Genomic DNA, 7,500 nt, shown 5'->3' with positions numbered 1-7,500 from the left:
CTGTCAGCTCGCACATTTCCCTTAACACCTGCATGTCCCGGGCAGTATGACCATGTGAGTTTTTTAATCTGAAAGTTGCGCATTGCGTTATGCCACTCTGGGCTTCCCATTCCGCTTTCAATTTTCTGTATGAGGTTCATTGAGTCGGTTACAATCATGGCATGTTGGTTTCCGGGCGTATGGAAGGACGATAGCCACTGGAGGGCATGTGTCACAGCTTCAACTTCCATCGTTAGGCTGGAGGTTGTGACTTTGTAGGCAGCATTCTCTTCCCAAATTGTTTTTCCATTTTGTTTCGCAGTGAATCCCCAGCCAGACTGGTCTTTGGTGACTGAGCCATCTGTGTATATGATGATGTCCTCTTCTTTACTGTTTTCTTCTATAAGCAGCTTCACTTCCGCATCAGTTTTGCCCTCTGGCCATTCCCGACAATGTCTTCCTAGAGTGGGTGAAATGACTGTGTTGAATAGATGGTTGAGGTTTTCGGGGTTTTTCTCCCATTCTTTTGTTTCTTTCAGGTCTTGAAGTCGGCATACTAGCTGGATTGTGTCTTCTGCTTGCCCCATCCATGATCTTCCTCGTCCTAGACGGCTGCCTTTTGGTTCTTTGACTGCGTCATGCAGTGGGTTTTGAGGGTTTTCTAATGCTTTGAAGTAGGTCTTGACCTGTTCTAACTTGTTTCTGGCCTGCACTGAAGGAAGGTCAAGCAGGTATCGCATGGTTTCTGCGGCCGTGTCTTTTGTTGTTCCAAGGATCAGCCTCATAGCTTCATTTTGGACTTTTTCTAATTTTAGGAGGTTGCTTTGAGACGGTGTTGTTAGCCCAAGTCCGTAGTCGATCACACTGAGGACGAGTGATTGGTATAGCAGGAAGAGGTGGCGTTGTTCAATTCCTTTGGTTGCCATTGCTTTTAAGACTGAAAGGCCCTTTTTGCATTTGAGAACAGTGTTTTCCGTATGTTTTCTGAAGGTCAGCATCCTGTCGAAGTGTATTCCTAGGTAGCGTAGGCATTTAGTTTTCTCAATTTGAATCCCATCGAATGACACAGAAGGTGGTGATTTGCTCGCGGTTTTGTTGTTGAGGGTGCACAGCAACGTTTGGGCTTTCGCTGGATTGATGGAAGATCCTGTGTCTTTGCACCATTGAGCAATATTGTTTAGTTGTTTCTGGACGGCTTCAGTTCTTTCCTGAGCATTTTTCGAAGTTTTGAAGACCAGGCCGTCATCCGCAAGGGTAAGCACCCGAGCAATTCCATTGTTGTTTAAGTCTGCAAGGCTCTTCGTGTAGACATTGTAGAGGACAGGAGAGAGTGGAGACCCTTGTGGCAGTCTCTGTGGGCCTTTCCAAACACAATAGACCGAGCAACACACTAGACGCCACGTTCTTGGCATCAGAGATCTTTTCCCATCCCTCTTGCGGCCAGTCAGTGGCGGCTGTGTGTGTTTGTGTGTATGTGTGCTTTTGAGTGCGTTTGTGAATGCGCGAGAGTGAAACTGTACACAAGTGTCAGGAGAGATATGTGTACGTGTGTGTGTGTGTGTGTGTGTGTGTGTGTGTGTGTGTGAGGGGAGGTGGGAGTGCAGGGGGAGGTGGGGTAGAGGATGAGGTATGTGAGTGTATGCATGCCTACACTGTGGGAGCAACAGGATATTGGAACGTGTATATATATATATATATATATATATATATATATATATATATATATATATATATATATATATATATATATATCTTTGTATGTACGTGTGTGGAGTTGGGGGTGGGAGATATGGGCGTATGTGTGTGTGCTTGTACAAGTAAGTGTTCATCTCTGTGAGTGTGTGTTTGTGTGTGTGTGTGTGTGCCGTGGAAGCTGCGATACGTAGACTAGAAATGAGTGTGTGGAGGAGGGGGGTAGAGGAGGTGCAAGGTAATGTGTGTGTGTGTGTGTGTGTGTTGGAGCTCATGTACGTTTATATGTATTTGACTGTGCTTTCATATGTGCTTGTACAAGTAAGTGTTCATCTCTGTGAGTGTGTGTTTGTGTTTGTGTGTGTGTGTGTGCCGTGGAAGCTGCGATACTTAGACTAGAAATGAGTGTGTGGAGGAGGGGGGTAGAGGAGGTGCACGGTAATGCGTGTGTGTGTGTGTGTGTTGGAGCTCATGTACGTTTATATGTATTTGACTGTGCTTTCATATATGTGAAACTGCATGTCTGGTGCATTTCTGTTATGCATGTGTGGGTGTATGTGTGAATGTGTGTCTTCATTTTTTACATTTATTTGCTTATTTATCACCATTGTTGTCTTATTTATTTATTTATGTTTTATTATTATCATTTTATTAGTATTACTAATATTATTACTGCTACCTTTTTCTATATTATAATTATTATTTATTTATTTATTTATTTATGCAAGCTTATCTATTATTTATTCCCCCGTTTTTTTTTGTTTTTGTTTTTTTTGTTTGTTTTTTTTTGTTTTGTTTTTCCCAAGGCCTGACTAAGCGCGTTGGGTTACGCTGCTGGTCAGGCATCTGCTTGGCAGATGTGGTGTAGCGTATATGGTTTTGTCCGAACGCAGTGACGCCTCCTTGAGCTACTGAAACTGAAACTGAAACTGTGTGTGTGTGTGTGTGTGTGTACGAGTCTCTCTCTCTCTCTCTCCCTCCCTCCCTCTCTCTCTCTCCCTCCCTCCCTCTCCGTGTCTCTCTTTCTCCATCCCTCTCTCTCTCCATCCCTCTCTCTCTCCGTCTCTCTTTCTCCATCCATCTCTCCCCTCTCCTCTCTCTGTCTCTCCCTTGCTCTCCTCTCTCTCTCCCCCCCTCCCCTCCCCCTCTCTCTCTGTGACTCATACCCCTCCTCTTTCTTCTTCTTCTTCCCCTCTACTCCATCCCCCACCGACCCGCCCCCACCTCCCCCCTCTCTCTCTTTCTCTCTTTCCCCCTGTGATCAACACTTGTTCCTTCAGGACTCCTTGAACTCAATAGATTGTGTAACTTGTTGCTGGAGAGAACACCCGAGTCCTGTGTGTGTGTGTGTGTGTGTGTGTGTGTGTGTGTGTGTGTGTGTGTGTGTGCGTGTGTATGTGTGCGTGCGTGCGTGCGTGCGTGTGTGTGTGTGTGTGTGAATGTGCTCACAAAGACCATCAGGGAGGGAAGAGTTTGATTATGTGAATGAGCTTTGTTTTGTTCTGCTTGGTAAAAAAAAAAAAAAAAAAAGGATTGCTTTCTAAAAGCAATCATCAATTCACAAAGACAGCAAAAAGAAGAAAAAAAAGAAAGAAAAGAAAAGAGAGACAGTCTCGGGGGGAAAAAAAGAAAGAAAAAAAAAAGAAAGAAAGAAAGCAGATCAAAAAGGAGCTATATATAATCTGTGGGTCTCGACAGACGACTGGGTGTGTGGCCAGCGGGTGTTTCCCATCGTACTGTTGTCGCTGTGTGTGTGTGTGTGTGTGTGTGTGTGTGTGTGTCTGTCTGTCTGTCTGTCTATGTGTCAGTGTATGTATTTGTCTGTGTGACAGTGTATGTATTTGTCTGTGTGTCTATGGAAAGACACCTTTTCATGTTTTATGAACAATTCTTCTTCTTCGTTCGTGGGCTGCAACTCCCACGTTCACTCGTATGTACATGAGTGGGTTTTTATGCGCATGACCATTCCTACCCCGCCGCGTAGGAAGCCATTCTCCGTTTTCGGGGGTGTGCGTGCTTGGTATGTTCTTGTTTCCATAACCCACCGAACGCTGACATGGATTACGGGATCTTTAACGTGCGTATTATGGTCTGCGTGCGTATACACACGATGGAGGTTCAGGCACTGACAGATCTGCATGTATGTTGACCTGGAAGATCGGAAAAATCTCCACCCGTTACCCAACAGACGCCGTTACCGAGATTCGAACCCGGGACCCTCAGACTGAAAGTCCAACGCTTTACTCACTGGGCTATTGCGCCCGTCTATGGGACAATTAAAGTTGTATCTTGCATCTTGTGTGTTCAAATATAAGTCCATACAATACCAGTTCTTGCAAATTAAATTCATGCACCATCAGTTCAGTAGTAGCTTCACAAACTATACTTTGCCCATACAACTCCAGGCCAAAATGATAATTGTGAAAATATGTGTACATTTCACAAATAAAATCTTTTATAGTGCAGATAAGCGATCTGTGAATACCTGTGTTTTGCATGTGGACACACAGAAAAGATGTTGGCAATGCAGCAATGAAGACATAAACACAGCATTGAGGACATAAACATTACAATGAGGACATCGACATAACAATGAGGACATCAACATAACAATGAGGACATAAACAGGGCAGTGATTGCATAAACAGGGCAGTGAGGACATAAACAGGGCAACAGTCGGGACATAAACAGGGCAATGAGGACATAAAACAGAGCTGTGATGCAGCAGTGAGGACGTAAAAAGAGGTGCAAGAGCATATTAACAGAGCAATGAGGACATAAAATGAGCAACGAGGACATAAACAGTGCAGTGAGGACATGAACATAAACAGTGCAATGCAGCGAAACGATAATAAATATTGAGAACTCTGTTGTGTGGACAGCACGATCTGTCCTCACACTGCGGGAACAGTGCTCAAAGAGGATCAGATAGCCTGACAGTGCAGCAGCAGGATCGGTGACAGGATTGCATGATGGTGCAGCAGGACGATCATTGACCACGCTACGTGACAACGCTGCAGGGCGACCTGTGAGCAGATTAACTCCCTCAGTACGGCCAGTCCTCTCTTCTCCTCTACACAGACCCCTCGGATGTCCAGTGGGTGTCTGAATGACCTAACCTTTAGCTTCCGTCGTCAGAACTGTGGTATTCTTTGTCAACATTCACCTCTTTAGTATAAGAGCGTTCCGCTTGCAATATTTTGATGATGGTATTTGGGGTGAAACGCTGTTAACGTCGTCTCTTTCGCCGTTCGTATGGAGAGAGTTAACATCAGTTGTGCATGAGGACGACTTGTGAAGGCATCGCATGAATGATGCGATAGGGAAATTAGTACAATGCGCACTTTACCAAAATAGCGCAGCAGGACGATCAAGTACATTACATGGGAAACGTAGCAGCAGAGAGAGTGCATTACTTGTTTAGCGCAACAGGACGATTAGTACCGTGAGCAAATTTCATCGTAGTGCAGCAGGACGATCACTACAGTGAGAGCATTACATAAACAGCGCAGCGGGACTATCATGCACAGTGAGCACATCACAGAGGGTAGTGCGGCAAGACGATCAGTACGGTGAGCACATCACAGAGGGTAGTGCAGTAAGACGATCAGTACAGTGAGCACATCACAGAGGGTAGTGCGGCAAGACGATCAGTACAGTGAGCACATCACAGAGGGTAGTGCAGTAAGACGATCAGTACAGTGAGCACATCACAGAGGGTAGTGCAGTAAGACGATCAGTACAGTGAGCACATCACAGAGGGTAGTGCAGTAAGACGATCAGTACAGTGAGCACATCACAGAGGGTAGTGCGGCAAGACGATCAGTACAGTGAGCACATCACAGAAGGTAGTGCAGTAGAACGATCAGTACAGTGAGCACATCACAGAGGGTAGTGCAGTAAGACGATCAGTACAGTGAGCACATCACAGAGGGTAGTGCGGCAAGACGATCAGTACAGTGAGCACATCACAGAGGGTAGTGCGGCAAGACGATCAGTACAGTGAGCACATCACAGAGGGTAGTGCAGTAAGACGATCAGTACAGTGAGCGCATCACAGAGGGTAGTGCGGCAAGACGATCAGTACAGTGAGCGCATCACAGAGGGTAGTGCGGCAAGACGATCAGTACAGTGAGCGCATCACAGAGGGTAGTGCGGCCAGACGGTGATAAATGACGTGAGGGCCAAGAGAGAGACCAATCAGGTGGAAGGAATGGCTGTGAGCGTATGTGATGTGACCCATGCAGTGCCCTGCACGGTGTGACTGATCATGTGACCACATTCCTCCTGTCAGTCTGTCAGAGCACGTGACTGAGGTGTAAGGCTGCGAGAAAGGTGAGAGGAGGAAGGAGGGGGGCCTGGAGGGTGGGGGGAGGGGATGGGGGGGGGGGGAGAGAGAAAGACTGGGGGTTCGGGGAGAAGTGCGGGGGGTGGGGGTGGGGGGGCCATGGGGGGGGGGAGGAGAAGGTAGAGAAAGAGACATATAAGGAGAAGAAGCAGTCGACGAAAAATACAAAGGAAAGACAGATGAACGAAAAGAAAAAAAAAACACAAAAAACAACCCAAACCCAGAACGACAACAACAACAACAACAAAATGGTATTAACAAACCACCCACATACTACTTCTCAGTGATAACATATGAACATCACCAGCAGAACCAGCACCACCAACACAACACTTTCAACAGCACTGACAAGAGAACTCCACTTTTGGAGAAACCACACAACAATTTATGATGACACAGAAGCATACAACAACAACAACAACAATAACATCGACTACAACGACAATAACCACAACAAGAGACTGACTGAGTCTACTAGCGAAGTACCGACTGATGAATTTCTGTTGACGAAGAAGCATGCAACAACAACAACAATAACAATGACCACGACGACAACAACAACAACAACAACAACAACGATAACAACGAAACACTGTAGCTACTACCAAGTGAGGAACCGGAACAACAACAATAACAACAACAACGATAACGACAACTACAACGACGACGACGACGACGACACTGACATTCAGGGAGACTGAGGCGACTGCTGCCACCAATACAACCAACCACTGACTGCCCTGCCAGCAAAAGAACCGGCTAAACTGGTTTTGGCAGACGGACCCCACAACCTGCCAAGACTTCGCTCTCTCGCTCTGTACATACAGTAGTTTGTGTGTGTGTGTGTGTGTGTGTGTGTGTTGGGGGGTGGGGGGCGGGGGTCGGGGAGGGTTGGGGGGGGGTGGGGGGTGGGGGGGGTTGTGTTGTGTTGTGTGGAGAAATGAATGCTATGTGCTGATGCCGCACAAACCCTTGTCAGTGAGCTTCACCGAGTTTGCTGTCTTCTGGTTTCGCTCCACTTGTATTGTAGGTCGTCCTCTTGTCTGTCTGTCTGTCTGTCTGTCTATGTTTCTTTCTTTCTTTCTTTCTCTGTCTTCCCCACCCCCACCCTGCCCCCAACCCCTTTTCTGTGTGTGTGTGTGTGTGTGTGTGTGTGTGTGTGTGTGTGTGTGTGTGTGTGTGTGTGTCTCTCTCTCTCTCTGTCTCTTTTCCTCTCTTTCTGTCTCAGTCTCTCACTCCCTTATCTCTCTCAGTCTCTCTCTCTGTCTGATTGTCTGTCTCTCTCTCTGTCTCTCTGTCTCTCTGTCTCTTTTTCTCTCTTTCTCAGTCTCTCACACCCTTATCTCTCTCAGTCTCTGTCTGTCTCTCTCTCTGTCTCTTTTTCTCTCTTTCTATCTCAGTCTCTCACTCCCTTATCTCTCTCAGTCTCTCTCTCTCTGTCTCTCTCTCTTTTTCTCTCTTTCTATCTCAGTCTCTCACTC

The 7,500-nt window shown here is 46.4% G+C and overlaps 1 protein-coding gene across 12 annotated transcripts in view; it reads left to right on the top strand.

The window, feature by feature from the left end:
• Nucleotides 1-7,500, top strand: part of LOC143292529 (tensin-3-like) — a 433,846-nt gene that overhangs the window by 280,750 nt on the left and 145,596 nt on the right. The window lies entirely within an intron of this gene.

This window comes from Babylonia areolata, chromosome 18, assembly GCF_041734735.1.
Source record: "Babylonia areolata isolate BAREFJ2019XMU chromosome 18, ASM4173473v1, whole genome shotgun sequence".
Taxonomy (NCBI): domain Eukaryota; kingdom Metazoa; phylum Mollusca; class Gastropoda; order Neogastropoda; family Buccinidae; genus Babylonia; species Babylonia areolata.
The sequence above is the reverse complement of the archived record's forward strand: the minus strand, read 5'-3'. Positions and strand labels throughout refer to the sequence as shown.